The following is an 18,166-nucleotide window of genomic DNA, read 5'->3' on the forward strand; positions in this document are numbered from 1 at the left end:
TGTCGGGCGGGGCCTTGCTTCCATAGTTAATAAAACTGTGCAAAAACAAGAATCGTGACCCTTTTCGGTGCTCTCTTTCCGCGCAACCCCCCCGTCCGATAACAACCATCAAGCGCCGGCCGGTCGGCGGAGCGGACCAGCTTCGATGGATCGAATTATTCAAGTCAAGTGGAAAAGTTTGCATAAAGCAGCAAACATAAAAAGCGGCCACAGCTCTATTGTGGGCCGCTGCTCCTGCTGCTGCAAAAACTTCAACGACGACGGCGAAGACGGAGAAAGTTTAAAATTAATTAAACTTTTCTTCTAATCTTTTGCTCTGGGCCTGCTCCTGGGAAAGGACGCTACACTCGCGTTTTGGGTGTTCCGGGAAGTACGCGCGCACACATACACCGGGTACACATACAATGTTTGGTTTGTGTGCGCCGTTGATTGGAAAATTGAAACGTTTCCCCGAATCCGATTGACGCGGATGCCAGCCAAACATATTTATAATTAAGGTGTCCTCTCCGTGACAGTGCTCGCCTCAAAGCAATCCCGGGTGACAGCAAACGGTGACACAAACTGTCAACCGGATATATATCCGGGACGCGATGTGCCATTTTCAAAAGTATACATCTTAAACTCTCAACCTTCTGTGGCGGGGTTCCGGCAACAGCGGAAAACTCCCAACATGTTTGAGGGGACCGGACCCACCCGACCAACCGACAGTGCTTTAAAAAGAAGGAACGCGGAATTAAAGTCGCGTATCCTAGTGGCGGCCACCGTGTATAAACTGCAGAGCCCTGAGCAAAACAGGACCTTCCCTAGGAGCAGCACCGTGTCCGTGCCCGCGTCGATTGTCCAGCGTGTGATAAGAGGGTGCCGCGTGGCAGTGGGTTGGAAAAACCAGAACCTTCTTTCTCAGTCGCTCTTCTCACCGCGGAACGCGGGAAAGGATAAAAGACACCCCGACGTCAACAGGATCCCCCCGACTTGGGTCTGGCCTGGGCTGGGGTGAAGCCATTTTTGTATTACTCACTACACTCGCTCGCTGCCGGCCATGAGCCTTTAAAGAGCGCATTCCCCTGGCACCGGAGCGGCAGTGTGGGTTGAAGTGATTGGACAGCGCACGGCAAGGACACATGCTCCGACCGGAACCGGAACGCCATTTAAGCGAAGTTTACTTGAACCGAACGGTCTCTTACGGGAAGACGATCGATGAAGCGATGGGCGTATCGATTCCGAAACGTGGTTTATCCCTTTTTCCATTTTTAAAACACAATGTATAAAAGGTCAAACAACTTGACCAGTCACAATCTCAGTTAATGGGCCTCGAAACGGTATAACGGTTCGCAGAGGTCGAACGCTTAAAGTATCGCCGCCGCCTGTAACGTATTATTTCCCAAAATAGTCTCTCCTCATTTCGTAAGCGAAGCCGGAGCCCGAGAAAGCATTTTTCGGAGCCATTAAAGTTTCCCGGAAGGCCAGCACAGCAGCACGTTGACGGTAGCAGGCGGATTGTGGTCGTGAAGAAATGCCGAGCCTCGCGAACGATTTAGCTCGCTTTTTAGGGGGATGGAAAATTCAAGAAAATCTACATAAATTTCATGCTTGAACGCAGGCCACCAACTTCCTTGGTTCTAAAAGATGATGACTGTGATGACTTATTGTTGCTTTCTGTTCACTGGCGCCCTGCTTTAAGTGGACTGTGAATAAGTTCTCCAAGTTTAAGGCTAGTGTCTGGTCGGGATTCGATTCGATAGCATTTCAATAAATAACTCCGTACGAGGGTTACTTTGGTTGGTTTCCATCCTCAACATTAAGTTCCGCAGCACATCGAGTATCGGGGTTACATTAATTTTTTTTCAAAAGCAAAACGCACCACCAAAATGAAATGAATATTCGCGGGATGTCTAGATGGTGCTAGACGACCGTCCAATTAAAGTGAGCGATGTAGGAGAGATTGTGAACGTGTCCAAAAACCGTTTTTGTCACATTTCAAATTTAACATTTTAACATAAGAAAGCTGTCCCGCAAGTTGGCTGCCGCGTTTCACGTTGCCATCACGTTGCTCAACGGTTGCCATGGCGAGAATCCGCGATTTACGGTTTGAAGTGCTCGGACCCATCCGCGCTACTCACCAGATCAAAGGTCTAGGCTTGAAGCGACTTCTTTTTGTTCCCTCACCTGAAAATTGCGCTCGGGGGACAGAGAAAAAATACTACTTTTCCGACTACTACTCGAACTGGTTACGAGCGATGTTGCAGAAGTCTGCAAAATTAAAAGGTAACTATGTCGAAAACATAAAAAATCAGCTAAATTTCCTGCCTCTTTGGTGGGTCGGAAAACGTTCAGCCTACGCTCGCGTAAAACACAATCCCTCGTGATATATAAATAATCACACTTCAATAGGTTTTGTGTTCCAACATCCCAAAACTGTTCCAAACTTATCCAGCGACTAGTGCAGATTGGCACCGCCGGCTAAACACAGAAACCACTTTAAAGCGACAAAAACAGGGGACAAGGCTAATAATGTCGCATAGCGCCGGAAGTGCACAACACGGCGACGGTGGCGGATGTCGTCCACCCCCGTGGGGTGGGCGTGTTACGTTAATAAAGTGGATCTCGTCCTTTTTCTCAACCGGCCGAGTGTGCCGGGTGTGTTACCATGGCAACCGATCTCTAGTGATAGAGAACGAGAGAGAGAGAGAGAGAGCGAGAGAGTGAGGCCATCATGTTACTGTAGCGCAGCGCACCTAGCCTTAAAAGGTGTATAAATATCCGTCTATGTGTGTGTTGCTCGGCTCGCATCCTTTTCGCTGCCCCTCGCTGTTGAAAGGGAGAGGAGAAAAACAAAACATGGCCGATGAAATGAGTTGTTAGTTATGAAAAACCTGCACATCCGGCGTCTGACAGGTCTGCGCGCGGATGCACTTCCTCTGCCTGGGAGTCAGAAAAAACATGGCCGGCAACAAATTTGCAGCCAGCCAGCCAGTGTTGCCAGCAAGCACGGCTTGCGGTGCCACCTCGGAAACAACAACAACAACATCGAAGCGTGCGCCGTGCGAGGGAATTTTCCAACAGTCAACACGTGCGTGCGTATGTGTGCTTCCTGCTGGGTGAGGGCCTGACTTTGTGTTGCTTCATTTTGCCCGCCTTCAAACTTGAACTCTATTTTCGCACAGTAGGCCGGGGTCGCGGGGAACGAACGTTACCGGCTCGCAACACACAACTCACAACACAACTTTTCCCCGCCGCCACGTCTGCCGCCGGCGACCGGTTTCCATGGAAAAGTTTTTAATACTTTCCGACACGCCGGGGCGACGGGCACAGCGGAGAGCGAGAGTGAGAAGAGTTCGAGCAGGAAAAGTTGGAAAAGTAACTTTTCGGCACCACCATCGACGACCTCGAGCAGCAGGGGAGCCGCCGGGAGAGCAGCGGCGGGTTCGGTGGTTTTCCCGGCTCCCGCCCCGTTCGTGGCGCAACTTTTGAGAACTGACTTTTCCGGCAAAGTTTTGATGGTGAATTTCACGCCCCACTCTAGGGGGCGCCTCCGTCGTTGCCTCCGTGGTTGTCTCATTCTCGCTCTCTCTCTCTCTCTCTCGCTCTACCGAGTGCGTTGGTAACGCGACCGACATTTGGGCGCAACGGTTGCTGCGACGAACCCCAGAGCCACACCAACGAGAACTTCCTCCTATGGTCGGGGTGGTGCCGGACCGGAGCAGCGCGGAAGTTATGAGCCCTTGTGTGGGTGGCGTGAAGATGCGACAAAAAAGCACTTCTCCGCATTATGGGGCCACGCGGCCACCCACCCCGGCCAAGCAGAGAGAGTTTTAGGGACCTGCCTAGGAGGAGGAGGAGCCGCAAAAGTTGTTTGGGCGAAAGTTTGTCAAACTTTGGGCGCCGGTAGCAAACTTTGGAACTCTTCGCGCGCGCCATCATCGCCCATCTGCCTTCCCTCCTGTCTGGGACCGACCAGCCAGGCCAGGGAGGACACAAGTTTAGGGCGAAGTAAAACTTTCTACGGGACGCGAACTGCTGTGGCCAAAAGGGGTTGTTATCTTCGCGGCCCCGCGGGAACCTGAAAATCCTCGGGAAAAGCCTACCACACACAGAGAGAGCATTTGAAACAAGCGGGTGGGTGGGCGCCGAAAACAGATTCCCTTAATGGCGTCGTGCGGGAGATTAAATATTCCGCCGGGAGGGCGCGACATGCTTTGCGCGTGTCCGGCGCGTCCTTGCCTGGTCCTCTTTCAATTTCTATCGCGTCGCTCGTGTTTTTCTGTGTGATACTTTTATTGCCCAACAGCGGAACACATCAACATGGTCGTCATCAGTAGCGGCAGCACCCGACACACAGGGCAAACGTTACAACACACCACCACCCACCGGTGACGAGCGCTGCACATGCGCGCCACACGCGCACTTTTCCGAAGGTTCCACCTTTCCCCGGGGTGGGTGGCGCGAGGCGCGACCATTTTCCAACTCCGGCGGGCGGCGTGAGGAACGGGTGCTCCTCCTCGGTCTTGCTGACCGACGCTGCGACAATGCCGCATGCGACGGTGTGCTGGGAAGGATACGAAGGATAATGTTGCTGGGCTGGGCTGTAAGGGCGAACACAAAGCCGATCCCGGAACACGGCGGCGACAGCGTATCAAGGATAACACAACACACGCTCCAGCGGGGGCTGGCGGCGGGGGGTGCCTGGTTGGGAGGGTAAATTTATGAATTCCCCTCCCAAGCCCCAGGCCCGAGGATACGGTAAATGTTTATCATCACGAGATGATGCCGGCTTTTACTTGCTTTCTGATTTCTCTGCTCTTCTCCTGCACCGGCTGCTGGCGTGGCAGGACACGCCGCCGGGAGGAACGGAGCACGGGCAAAGTTTAAAGTGGCAAGATCTTGGAATGGCAAGTTCCGGCAATCGGCGGCTGAAGATAATCATGAGAACGGCGGGACCGGTGGCGGACTTTTTTTTTCAACGGCACAGAACAGAATAAGTAAAGAAAGAGAGAAAAAAGGGGGGGATCTCACACAAAAATGTACTCGCGTGTTTGCTTGGAGTCCTTTTTGTTTCGGAAATCCGGTATCCGGCAGCCATCAGTTTCAGTGGCTTCCTCCGCCCGAGGCAGTTAAATATTTGTTAATTTAATGATTTAAAAAATACAAAAATAATTTTCGATAGCCCGTCTTTTATCGGCAATCTAATGAGGAAGCTCTGGTTGTGAAGATTATGTAATAATGTTTGAAATGTAATAAGACAGACGGCGAAAAGAGAGAACTTGTGTAGTAGATTATGTTGCCATTACCTTACAGTAATTTGAAGATGTACATTTGACAACATCACACTGCATCGATTGACAGCTGATCAAAGTAACCTTTGACTGGATAAAATCTACGTAACAAGGAGCGGTCGCGGCTCTTCGCTTATTAGCCGATGTAAACAAACACTTCATCAACACACACTACTACTTAGCTGCGGCTATAAATATGTTTGACCCCACGTTGTTTAAAATAGATTGAAAATTGTTTTATAAAATACTGTTTTTTAAAATGTGATAAAACACTCAAAAAACGTTCATTATTAATTAGATGAAATCATCAAAATAATGATTATGTTACATCAGAGGAATGACAAAAGGGGACAGAACTCAACGTGCATATATAACCGCCATTCTCACATAGCATCACAAATGACAGCAGCGTGTCTTGGTAAAATTGGCTAATAAGCGAAATTTTTGCGGATTTATGAATAGGCCCTAGCAAACTCAATCTACTTTAAGTAAGAGATGAAAGAAGCCTCATGTTCAAAATCTCCAAAATGATAAAATCAACCACATCTGGTTTGGGAGTCGTTTCTTTCGGAATCTACGGTCCTTTTTACGACCAGCATTAACCACAGTCGCCACCTTTGCGAGCTTCTCTCATGCTAACTACGGTCACATACACTGAGACGAAGGAGACGAACGTAGCTTAATCGCTCAAAGTCTCTATAATTCAATAACAACAGCTCGTGTGGCAATAAACGAAAACGGGATTCCTTTAAGGACAATCGTGTTAGAGTTAAACCTTTTCCAATACTTGTTGATACGTTTTGATGGTGAATATTTAATCTACCAATATATATTGATACTATAAAAATTGCCACAAAAATTTGATGTTCCCATGATGAATAAAGCATTAGAGAGAGCAATGCTAGGCTGAATCATGTACCAGCTGCTACAACTATCATCACCTTCACACCCCACTTCGACGGTGCGGTATTGGCCCCCAGTGCGGCCCCACTTCCGGAAAGCGATCCGAAAAGTCAAACACCGACAAAGAGGGTGAACCAATTCCCAGCCACCCACACACGCGCGCGCGCAATAAATGTGTTTAAAACTTCTGTTTTCGATTATCGACCGTCACCAGCCACAGCCAAACTGGCCCAAACACTCTCGGGTTTCGGGGGTCCGGTGGCGTGTCCGTCGGCGGTTGCCTTTTTCGTTGCCTTGCCCCCGGGGGGCTCGGGCAGCCGAGGACGATTATGGGCCAAAGTTGAAAGTTTAATGGCAAAAGAGTGTTTGCCCGAAATAATGTGTTGCAAGAGAGAAAGTTGGGACACGTCCTGCCTGCCGGCCGGCCCCATCAAAAGGTGGGGTTTGGGGGGCGGCCATCAAGCTTTCTCTTTCGTCTGGCACTTCGAAAGCTGTTTTTCACTCGAATGCGGCACAGCAGCCACCAGGCGTCTCCATCGGCCGCGGCGCGCACGTGGAGCACGTTCAATCAACACAACCAACGTCCGCCCGCCCACAGCAGCAAGCTGACTAATCGCTGGCGGGCACGGGGGGCAAAGGGAAAAAGTGCCGTCCACCGGAAGTCCTTCGTCTTCATCTGCCGCTCAGGAGAAGCCGGGAATGCCGGGTCCGAAAGTGGACCACACAAATGCCGGCGTGGAAAAAAAGAGGATAAGTCACTCTCGAGGGCGGTGACAGCAGTCGGAACCGCTCCGGGTCTAGCCAGAAACAGTTTGCCCGTCTCGTTCCGTAAACTTTCACCACACACCAAGAGAGGCACGCGGAGGATCGGTTCCTGGCACACGGAACTATCCGTGGTGGGACGGGAAGATATGTTCGGCACAAATCCATTGGCCCAAGAAACTTTCCCGCTCGCTTCTTATCTCTCGCCAAGGGAACTTTTCGCGGCCAAGAAAAGAGAAATGCAAAGAAGCATATTGCGCTGCCTACCGGCTTCGTCCTCTCTGCTTCTGGCCGCAGTCACCGTGGGGGGGAACTAGAAAAAGTTTTGCCCAAAGTTATGTAAGTGTATGTGTGAGTACGAAAAGTCTTCCAGTCGTTTGCTCGCGCGCTGCAGCCGTGGATTCCACGACACCGGCCGGCGAAACTTCAAATCGTTTCCCAACCAAAGACCGGAAGAAGGCTCCGTCGGTCGCAGGAACAGTTGGACGCGGAGCACAGTTTTCAACTTTCTCGTGCCAACTAAGAGCACTACTGTACTGAGCGCAGAGCACTAAACTTTTCCCTGTCGGAACGGAGCGGGTGCGGAAACCGCTGCGGAACGGGTTAAACCCACCGACGGGTGGCGGAGTGAGAAAATTCATGATTCCAAGCATCGGGTGTGCCGCCCCGTGGTGGCGCGGGGTGACGACTTTTCGAGACAGAACACAATAACGACAATGTTTTTCTGCGCTTTTTTGATTGCTCTTCTCCCTTTGTCTTCAGTCTCCGGCGCGCTTCCGCCCCGCTCGGCCAGTTCTCCGGTGGGTGGTAAATTAGACGCTCGCCAGTCACCTCTCCCGCGCGAAAAGTTCGCCCGCGTAGGAAAGATGTAGGTGTTTGTGATGGAAGTAAAATAACCGTCTTTCGGTTCGAAGTTGCCGGAAAAGTTTGTCGCGTCGGGCGCTCCACAGGAAGTCACGGCACGGTACACGCGGCTCCACCCAGTCGGCGGCGGGGCGTAAGTTTTTGAAAAGGAAATCTTACAGGAGGAGCCGATCGAATATCGCGGCAGCCACGCCGCCCGCGACCGGCGGGACCGAAGGGAGGAATCAACTTTTATTTTTAACTTATCTCATTAGAACCCGCTTTTCCGAAGGACAACGATCGAAGGGAGACTTTTCCGTTTTGCCAGGAATTTATTCGCGCCATCGTTGGGCGTAAACTTTTCCACCACAGTTTCCCACCGATCCTCCCGCGAGATTACTCCCGGGCCAGGGCCGGGGCCGGGGCCGAGACCGGGTTTCATAATGCTCGCGCCGCTTGCTGGCCAAAGTTTAAAGCGTCAAGACATTTATAATAAGTTTTGTAAAGATGCTGCAGCTTTCTAAATGGCACACAACACAACTGTAACTTAATTTCAGGCCGTATTGATGGCTGGGGCAGGGAGTGTTGGGCCGCTAGGACAATGGCATACTTGTGAGGACAGTAGTGGTTCCCAACAGGGTCGGGATGCGATCCTTCATTTTGGCAGTTTATCAAATCTTATTTGAATCCTTTTTTTATTAGCTAAATTGGGCTGATAGTCTAAATAATTAGCATCCAACCTTTGTCAGTTCAATTCAATTTAATAATTGATGTTTCATTTTAATGTGTTTGTCTGAATTCGCATTACAGTTTACACAAGATCTATTTACCTTTTCAGAACATATCCTTTCTGTCATATATGAACCTCGACCGTTGAACGGTTACAGCGGTGGTTTTGACAGACAGCCTGTCATTGAAATATGAGGCAGTCGATAGGCAAAATATAAACAAACTACATGAGCACGGATTATCCAATAAAATACTAGATTATAACAAATTTATTATGAGTTTACAATAAATGGACACAATACATCACAATAACTAGCAACGAAGGATAAAAACCCTTCGTTTACATATTTTTTGCGAAGAAAAGCGTTTTTTGTTTTCTATTATATTTTGATTTCTCATCGCTAAATCGGCCGCTTTTGTCAAAGTTAACAATAAACACAACGTGAAGCCACTAGAGCCACCATTTTTGATGTCGTTCCTATTTCTGCCCTCCATTTATTGTGACACCCAAGGGAACTTTGGTCAGTTCCGTTTTGCGATTAATTTGTTTTGTTTTCATAAACCTTTCCAAAAAAAAGAAGTTTCCCGAAAGAAGAATCGTCATGGCCTTAGGTGGCCCCGTACGCACGGGTAGAAAAAATGTGACCCAACTGGGGGCTTCCTCGTAATTGGACACAACACCGCTCTCGCCAGCAGCACCTTGAAAAGCCGCGAGGCGCAGCACCGCCGAAATTGGCAATAAAGCACACAACAATGCACACACTGCACAAAAGCCAAACGCTGCAAATAGACCAAGAGCCACAAGGAAGAACACAAATTCCGGCGTCGTGTCCCGTTATGGTTCCCGCTCGCGAGCCGAGACTCAGATAGCCGCCAGAGAATGTTGCGAAGTCAGCATAGCACACATTCGCAACGTACATTCGGGTGGTGGTCGGGCTTCCTCCTCCTGCTGAGCGTCCCAAATGTGGCCGACGCATATGTCTTCTCCTACGACGGCCAGCGAGCGCTTTCTGCTAGTGTCAGCGGAATTCAGCGGCGAAAGGAATAGATATTGCTGACACGGCAGCCGCAAGAGCAGCAGTTTGCCTTTGCTAAATCGTCACCATCGTCATCGCAACATCAAGGAATCATTATGCTCAAGCGGGCACGGAGCAGGACACAACACCGACCCGACCCCGGACGGTGAGAATCCGGGAAGTTGTTTGGGTAAGCAGAAATGTTTTCTTTTTTGTGACGAAGAAAACATGCTTCGTCAACTGGCCGCGGCCACCCGGTGCGGGGGGAATGAATAACCTCCTCCCGGCATTGGCCATCGAATAGTGAATGTTCCAAAGGGCACACACTTCGGGCAATCTCCGAACCCCCCAACCTGAACATTCTTCGGCGTGCCATGCCCTAAAATCGAACTAAATAAAAATCTAATTTTTTAGAATAAAGAAAATGAATGGCCTAATTGGTGCACAGTATTTATTATGCCCCCATTTGACGTGGCCCGAAACGGTGCCAAACTTCAAACGGATCATAATATCGTTACCACCTTTTCTTTTCACCGGGAGAAATAGTAATAAATTCGAGCATCGTTGGCGAACCAAGGAAGCCACAGACCTCGCCAGTGGCCCAGGGGCGGCGACCTGCGTGCGTTGAGATGTGGTCGAATATTTACGTCGCTTCTAAAAACACCGCGCGTCATTCCGAAGACGATGCGCGCGGAATAGAAGGATCTCTCTGACACCCTTCGCCACCGCCACCACCACCACCACCGGCAGTAGTCGGGAAAGTCGCCCGAAGTGCAGGCGCACCTCAACGCGGGCGGGCGCGATGATAACTACGCAGATGTTATTTAAATATACACAAACCATCTGCAGCTATTTTTAAGCTCCCGCAACCAATCAAACGACCCCACCAACAGGCAACGCCAGCACCGCTAGCTAGCTGGCTGGCAGACGGGCACAACCCCGGGGGCGCCGCCATTCGACCACCCTCGTAGTTCTCCACCGGGCGGCGATCCAATCCGATCCGGCGGTGGGGATGGGTTCGGTAAAATACAATTTACTTCGCACGACGGGGGGCGTTTCGCGTTCGGCGGCGCATCCGCACGAAGAAGCGGCAGAAGAATTTGCCAACAATCCATTCCCCACGGAGCGGAGATGCACAGCATCGTTAAACAACTCCCGGCGGCAGCAGCACAACAATGTTTGACAGCATTTTATTAGCATCATAGCCGAATGATGCACACCAGAGCGCGTGTTCGCCGACGCCGGGGCTCGTGTCGCACATTCCGGGACCGTTAGTTAGATTTCGTCAACCAGCAGACTGAGTGACTCTCCTACCAGGAGCCACCACCAGGGGGTCCTTTTCCTATTGGCTTCATTTTCTTGATGGTGACCGCGAGAGAGCTGATATTGTGTTTATTGGTGTTTTCCTTTTAATAAAGAAAAGCTATGTAAATAAGTCTTCGACATTTCGTCGAAGACCGAGAATCCCGAGACCGAGACCGAGATTGGAAAATTCCTTAAAAGCAAGTTCAAACAAAATATCTGAAGAAAAATCCCACCTGATCCTTATTCACTGCAAAATAGGCAAAAACGGTGGCACAAAGCTGTCCAAAACTGTTCACAGCTTGCTATGCACCCTGCACTGTCTTGTTACGTTCCTTGCACTGTTTGACTACTATTTGCTTCGGTCTCAACGAAACTGTCTTAACTTCCCCCTGATGCTGATCCCGAGTTAACAAATAGAAAAACCACTTAATAGATAAAACGCAGTCCTTCTTCAAAGCTTGCAATAGCCGACGGGTTCCACAATTTGACATCATTTATTTAAAAAAACAGCGATAAAAATGAGTATCCAACATCACGACAATCACGACACGTGGGATGCAACTAGATAATTGGATAGACCAACCGCCGGAACATTGATTATTCTCCTGCAACATAGCAACGGACGGGCGTCGCTATGCAGTCGAGATGGTGAGAAAGAACTTCGCCCATTAAAAGTCGTTCAACTGAGGCACTGCGGACACAAAGTGACGCTGACGCGGCAGCCGGTGGCGCAGGTGATGGTGGTGGCCATTTGTTGCAAAAATAAATCCTCGCACAAAAATAAACACCCTCAATGAGGCGCGCAGCCATTTCAATTATTTTTTTCGCTTTCAGTCGATGCCAACCGAGAAGGGGAAACGGAAGTGGAACGGGGAAGGCGAACGGAAACATCGGCGACATGTCATCGTCGTGCGGTGTCGTGTGTTGTTGAAACACACGAACCGCCATCAACAAAAACGTGCAGCGGCCAGAGAGAGTGTGGTGGTACTGAAGAGCCTCCTAGTGGCAATGTCGTAAACGTGCAATCGTAAACTCGATTGGCCACCACCAACGGCATCGCCACCCCAAGGTCAAGGGGATGACCGAGCACGGACGGCTGGCGAGAGGCGTGCCGGTTGGCAGAAGACGGATGATCGTCGTCACCTAGGGCTTTATGCGCCCCGCGCTAAGGGGGCAAACAATGCACAACGTGACGCACAAACAACGGCTCAGCGAAGGCTGTTTAACTTTAATGCAACCTAAATAATTAGTTTTCGTTGTTCTGTTACCAAATTTGGCAATCCTTTTTCTGCTCCAATCCAACCAATCTTCGCGCAGTGAGGAGCTGCGCGAGATCCTAACCCTTTTTTTGGGGGTGCTTCTCTGTGTGCCTCATTTTTGCTATGGCATTCGGCAGAATAACCTTTCTGATTCGGGGAAATGATTAACCTTTTCCTAAAACGCAAAAACAGATTCAAAAATGGTTAAACATCGTCTCAATAATCTTGTTGCACGATTTAAGGAGAAAGAAAACCCCGACACAGTGGTAAAACCAAACCCCAATGATCCGAGGTCCGATCTAAAAAGGTAACGACAAAAAAAAGTTAAATGAAAATCAAACAACCAACAGAAAAGAGAGAAAAAAAAGTGATGATTAATACAAACGACCGATTCTGTGGCGGCAAAAACGAACGAAAGCGCGTACGAAAATGGGTTGAAACAAAAACCAACACAACGAAACAACGAGAAAACACAGAAAGAACACCAACGAACCATGATCCCGAAAGCTCAACAAACCGGGCAACCGGGAACGAAACAAGCGGCAAGAAAAGCGGAGCAGCGGAGAACGAAAAAGACCTCAACCAAGACAGAGCAGAAACAAAGATCCACAAAAAAAAAACGGGGCGAAACGAAGAACGAGTTCCACGTCACCAGGACACGGCACGGGGCGGGACTGGAGTGAAACAAGCAACAATATTAGCGCAAAACAATAACAACAATACATCATAAAAGCGAGCAGCCACCGACTGATATGTGACAGCAACAAACACACCGAGCGAGTGACAGTGACAGCGAGAGAAAGAGAGAGAGAGAAAGAGAGCGCGCGCGCTAACTGCAGACAGCGCCGCGGGTGACGGGTTAATAAAACAAAAACGAAGTCTCTCATCGAAAGGGGTGCCCCTTCTTTCTGGTTTTCTTTTTGTTTTATTATTATCGGTTCCAGAAGAACTCCGGCAAGAACTCCCACCGTTGCCGTCGTCGTCGCCGCCGTGACCAGTTGTGGTTGTGTAAAGCCAACAACAACAACAACAACAAGACCGGGGGCGCCATTTGGGCCGCTCAGGGGGGGCTCTCTCCTGAATTGGAAAAGGAAGCCAGATTGATGGCGGCGGTCTCCGTCCGTGGTCCGGGGGGTGCGATGAATTGTAAAAAAAAACGCCGCACGCCGCATTCGTGAACGCAGAGAGACGATACGACGACCAGGCCGGGCAACAACACGAAGCCGGTAAGCTCCATCATAAACCCGTGGGCTGTGCTATTCCGTGTGGAGCCCCCGGCGGTGGAGAAAAGGGGTTGTGTGGTGGCGCTGCGCGACGCGCGACAGTAACCGTAAAAAAACCAGACCCCGCCAGGGCAAGGCCAATCTCCAGGCGTTACTCACTCTCCCACCAGGCCCCGGCCCGGTTTGCCACAGCAATGGCCGAGAGAGCCTTCTTCGCCGTTGGCGGCGGCACCGCTTTTTGGAGTGTGTGGGCCTTTTTTGGAGTGCACGAAAGCGAAAAGTTGAACAGCGGACATGAAAACGCACACAAAAAACCCAACGCAGTGTGTGCTTTGATTTGCTGAAGAGCCACTCGCCTTGCTGTGGCTTCCTTTCCACCACAAGAGCGGGCGCGAGTGGGTAAGGAGAAGCAAAGGCACCACCAATCGGTGCCACAAGATATTCTGCAATCCTCCCGTCCACCGGCCGTGTGCGTGACGGTGTGGGCGCCATCTTTTCTCTTTGGTTCGTGCGCTTTTGGCACGGTAGCCCCTGCAGCAGCAGCTCTTGGATTGGACGCGGAGAGTCCGAGTCGTGTGCTGCGGCGGGGGCCTTCAAAAGTCGCGTTGCCGTTCGCGGTTCAGGCCGCCCACGTGGCGCGCGCGACCCCAAGGGTGACACATAAAAAGATGGAGAGACGAACGAAGCAAAAAAAAGAACCGGGAAAATGAAGGTGCGTTCCTCAACAACGGTCCCCCAGGGAATGGGAGAAGGGATGCTAGGCGGGATTGCTTGTTACTCTTCCACTTCTTCATCGGTTCATCGCACCGTGTACCATTAAGACGGTTGTCACAGTTACCCATCGCACATTACGCTCTCCTTTTACTGCCATCCAAGTGGGCCTGGGTCTTTAGCACATCCAGCGCGCACAGCTTTTGAGACGGTGCGAGACGGACTTGGAACCTAATAAATCACCTGTGTGGAGCGACGGCCACCCCACGCGGCTCGCCATCCACATCCACAGAGTAATGGGCAGAGCATTGCAAACGCAGAAGGTGCGGGTTGAAGCAGGGTTCGCTGAAAAGCTGCACCCCTCACTAAAGCTGCGCCGCGTTCAAAATAAAATTATTGTCGGATTGTCGGAGTCCGTCCAACAACAACAAAAACCGCCTTTTTTCGAAGACAACTTTCGACCGCGTACGCGTGGGCGCAGTTGACCTTGTTTTCTTGTTTTCTTTTTAAATTTTGTTGGCCAAAAACGTGTGTCGCCTGGGGAACCCCCCTGCACCGATGGAGGCACCGGGAGCGCAATTTTTTGAAATGATGTATCGATGGCGACGTCAGTCATCGGAGAGGTTCGATCGATCGATCACTTTACCCAGACCCGCGCGTGGTTGATTCATCCTTTTTTTGAAATTCTTGTTATACGCAACACCTTCGTGGGTTACAAAAAGCCCCACACACTGTGTAACACAACTCCACAGTGTTCGCAATGCCGCCATTCCGATTAGCATACGAAAAAGAGTGAAACCGTCCTTCAGACTGCTCCTTTGTGGGGGGGGTTTTGCTCACTTATCATAAAAGTCACGATCGAGCCAGACAGACGCTAGTTGGTCACGAATCGTTTGCTAAAAAATAATAATAAAAAAACACCGCGCTTGAGATATTATCGTTGTGTTGATGTTTATGTTTTTAATTGCTTCTTAACGAACTTGCCGGCAAAGCTCGAGCTTTCTCGACCGAAAGGCAGCAGCCGACGCCGACTCAACACGCCTGTCTCGATCGACAGCGCGCGTTAACGGTAACACAGCTCCCAACCAAGCCCCTCCCCCCGGCGATCTCCCCATCCCCAAACCGTGTTTGTTTATCTTTATCACTACCCGGAACGCGCCGCATCATCACAGCCACGTCTCACGCGGTGACTAAAAGTGATAACAATGGCCCCAACCCAACCCGAGTGCCTCACAGGTCCGGGAACAAAGGCGAAAAACCCCGGCGCCGGAGATCAGCAGCGCGCGGCCATCTTTCTGGCGGCCATTTTGAGAGCAAGAGAGCGAAGGAGCGAGAGCGCGCCCGTCGTGCCAGCAACGGGACCTAACTCTCGATAATTGGTGCAAGTGTCAAGCCCGCGCGAGGTCCGTCTGTCTGTGTGCGTCCACGTGGTGATGGTGATGTCGTAAGGTGCGTGCCCGAACACGGCCAGCCCGGAACCAGCCAAACCCGCGGCGCGGCGATAAGACCGCCGCCGCTCCCCGTGGGTGATTGCAATGCAGTGTCCACCGGCAAAAATCCTCGCGCAAACCACACGCGCGGCCGATGATGATGATGATGGGTAAACACAACAAGTGCACAAAACCCACTTTCCCACTGATAAGCGGACGGACAACTTGCTGCTTCACCAGTTTCGCGCCATGTGAAAAAGCGTAGAGAAGGAAGGTGCCGCTCGCTGAACGCAGCACGGCCCGTTACCCGGGGCTTCCTGATGCTTGCTGGTAGAGATTTTGAGATGAGCTACGGCCCGGGACGAGACGGGACAGAACCGTACGCCTTGTTTCGGCGACTTTTTTTTGCTTTATTAAGGAGCACTAACTCGCACCGAAAGAAGCGCGCGCGACCTTTCACCAAAGGGGTCTCTCACCATCAACACTCGCGCGTATGAGCAAGAAACGGGTTTCTCGATCCTGGTGGCCTTCCCGCCTTTCGGGAACCTCGGAGTGGAGGCAAATAAAAATGGGGGAAATTCAAGCATCACGCAGAAGCTCTTGTTTGACTTGGTAAGAGTGATGTTAGACACGCGTTAGCTACCGGACGGCATCAAGCGAAACTTTGTCACCTCCAAAAGAGAGTAGAGCAAGAGTTTTTGTGTGATATAAACGAATTTAAGAGAATCGCGTTTAGGACTTGGAAGACGATGAAAGGAGTGGACATCGGCAAGACTGAAAACATTCAGAATTGTGTGTTGATTGAGGTGGATGTTAATGGAAATTTCACTGTAAGGATGTTGGCTGAAGAGTGTAAAAAGTGCGTAATGATTTGAAGAAGAGAAAAGTTTGTGATTGTTTTGTTTCGCCCGAATTAACAGACGACCAGAAGGACGCTCGTGTAACACATTCGAAAGACATGATTTCAAGCGCCAAAAAGAACAACAACCCTCCACGTATTCGCCTGACGTAACAGCATGTAACTTTTTCAACTATCTCAAATCGTTACTAACTAATGTATTAAAACAAAAAAAATTTCACTACATAAATAACATGCTGAATATGACACGGATGTTGCCGTCGTCGAATGATGCTCGCGGCTCCCGTGGGGCCGCCAGTTCAGACAGTTCCATGCAGTAAATTCCGACCGCAACAGTCTCAGAACGCCTTGCCAGAATGCAGTAGCAGCCTGCGCCACAGAATCTCAGCAAACGCATCGAAACCTGACTGCGCCTCTGTTGCCAATTCCGGTTCAGTGCATCGCGCCGCACAGAGAGGATCAGCTATCATCATCATCATCATCATCATCGTTGGCGCACGGGGTGGGGGGGGTTCACATTTCAAACCTTTTTCCTTCGTGTCCTCTCCCGTGGCGGCGGCGCACGCAGCTCTCACCCGCCCGGCCCAGAACCCGAAAACCGGTTCTCTCACCCGGTTCGTCTCTCTCTCTCTCTCGGAGCGCGCGGATCGAGACGGGTGCGCGCGGAACGAGAATTCACATGGGACACTTGGGAGAGGGGAGGGTGGGGGGCACACATTCACCCCAAGCTAATAAAGTAACCGTACGCGGCGCACAGCGCAGTTCCACACCAACCCCGCCGCCGCCGCCGTCGTTGACGAAGGAGATGCATTTTGCGCGCGCTCACCTCGCGTCTGGCGGCGCACCAACCACACATCAATTCACGCGCGCTCAAATATTATTACACATTCCGGTTTCTCCGACCACACTCATACAGCAAGGCTGGCCGCGCATAAAATCGACCTAAATTTAACCTGTAAATACCCTCCACCGAGAGAGCGCCGCCGCCGACCCGCGGCTGGAAAATGGAGGAATTTTCGTGACTGCCGTCGAAAAACGCGACACGCAGGCAGGCGGGCGGCACGCGGCGAGTGCACTTTTCATGTGTCCTCCACCACGTGACCCCCCTCCGAGAGAGGCCCCGCGCTTCTTGTGCGCGCGCGCGCGCGCGGGGCCACGTTGGTAAAATTGGAATTTATTTATAAATCGTTATTTTCCAATCCACCCAGCGCGAGAAGAGAAGCGCTGTGCGCCGTTTCGCTCCCTCTTCCATGGCATGCTGTGCTGTGCTGCGGATTGTTGCGGCTGCTGGCAACCTTTGCGCTTCCGTCAATTGGCGGCGTTTGGCTGGCTGGCGGCTACTGACCGGTTTTAAAGCGCGTCTCGCCGAAACGGTCGGTCGGTCGTTCGTTAGGCATCTGCACATACAATCTGTGAGAAAAATAACCCCACCGACGACCGGTCGTGTTTCGGTTCCGCGTTGTGTCGCGATGCTGCTCTGCGCGTGCTTTTCTTCCTCTTCAATTTGTTTTTTGTTTTTGAGCCCTACTCCATTCCAAGTCAGACCGGACATTGCCAAAGGGCACCTCACGTCATTATCGCCTAGTTAGCGTTAGACATAGGGTGGATCGTATGATTTATCTGCGCATGGGTGGGGGGTGTATTCGCCGATGTTTGTACATTTGTATTAATTGTTGCTATTTGGGGCGCTCCCGAAATAGCATCGCAAAAGGTGAAACCAGCGCAAACAATGGAAAAACGGTGGACAACAAGAGCTCCCGTGAAGCGAGAGAGGCGGGCGTAAGACGGTCACCCGCACCCCCGGATGGGTGGCAATGGCAACCGATTCGGAAGATAACGGAGTCACACAGGCA

At 51.0% G+C, this 18,166-nt stretch overlaps 1 protein-coding gene across 4 annotated transcripts in view; it reads right to left on the minus strand.

The window, feature by feature from the left end:
- Positions 1 to 18,166, minus strand: part of LOC131208434 (C-terminal-binding protein) — a 34,714-nt gene that overhangs the window by 7,875 nt on the left and 8,673 nt on the right. The window lies entirely within an intron of this gene.

This window comes from Anopheles bellator, chromosome 2 (assembly GCF_943735745.2).
Source record: "Anopheles bellator chromosome 2, idAnoBellAS_SP24_06.2, whole genome shotgun sequence".
In the NCBI taxonomy this organism is placed as follows: Eukaryota; Metazoa; Arthropoda; class Insecta; order Diptera; family Culicidae; genus Anopheles; species Anopheles bellator.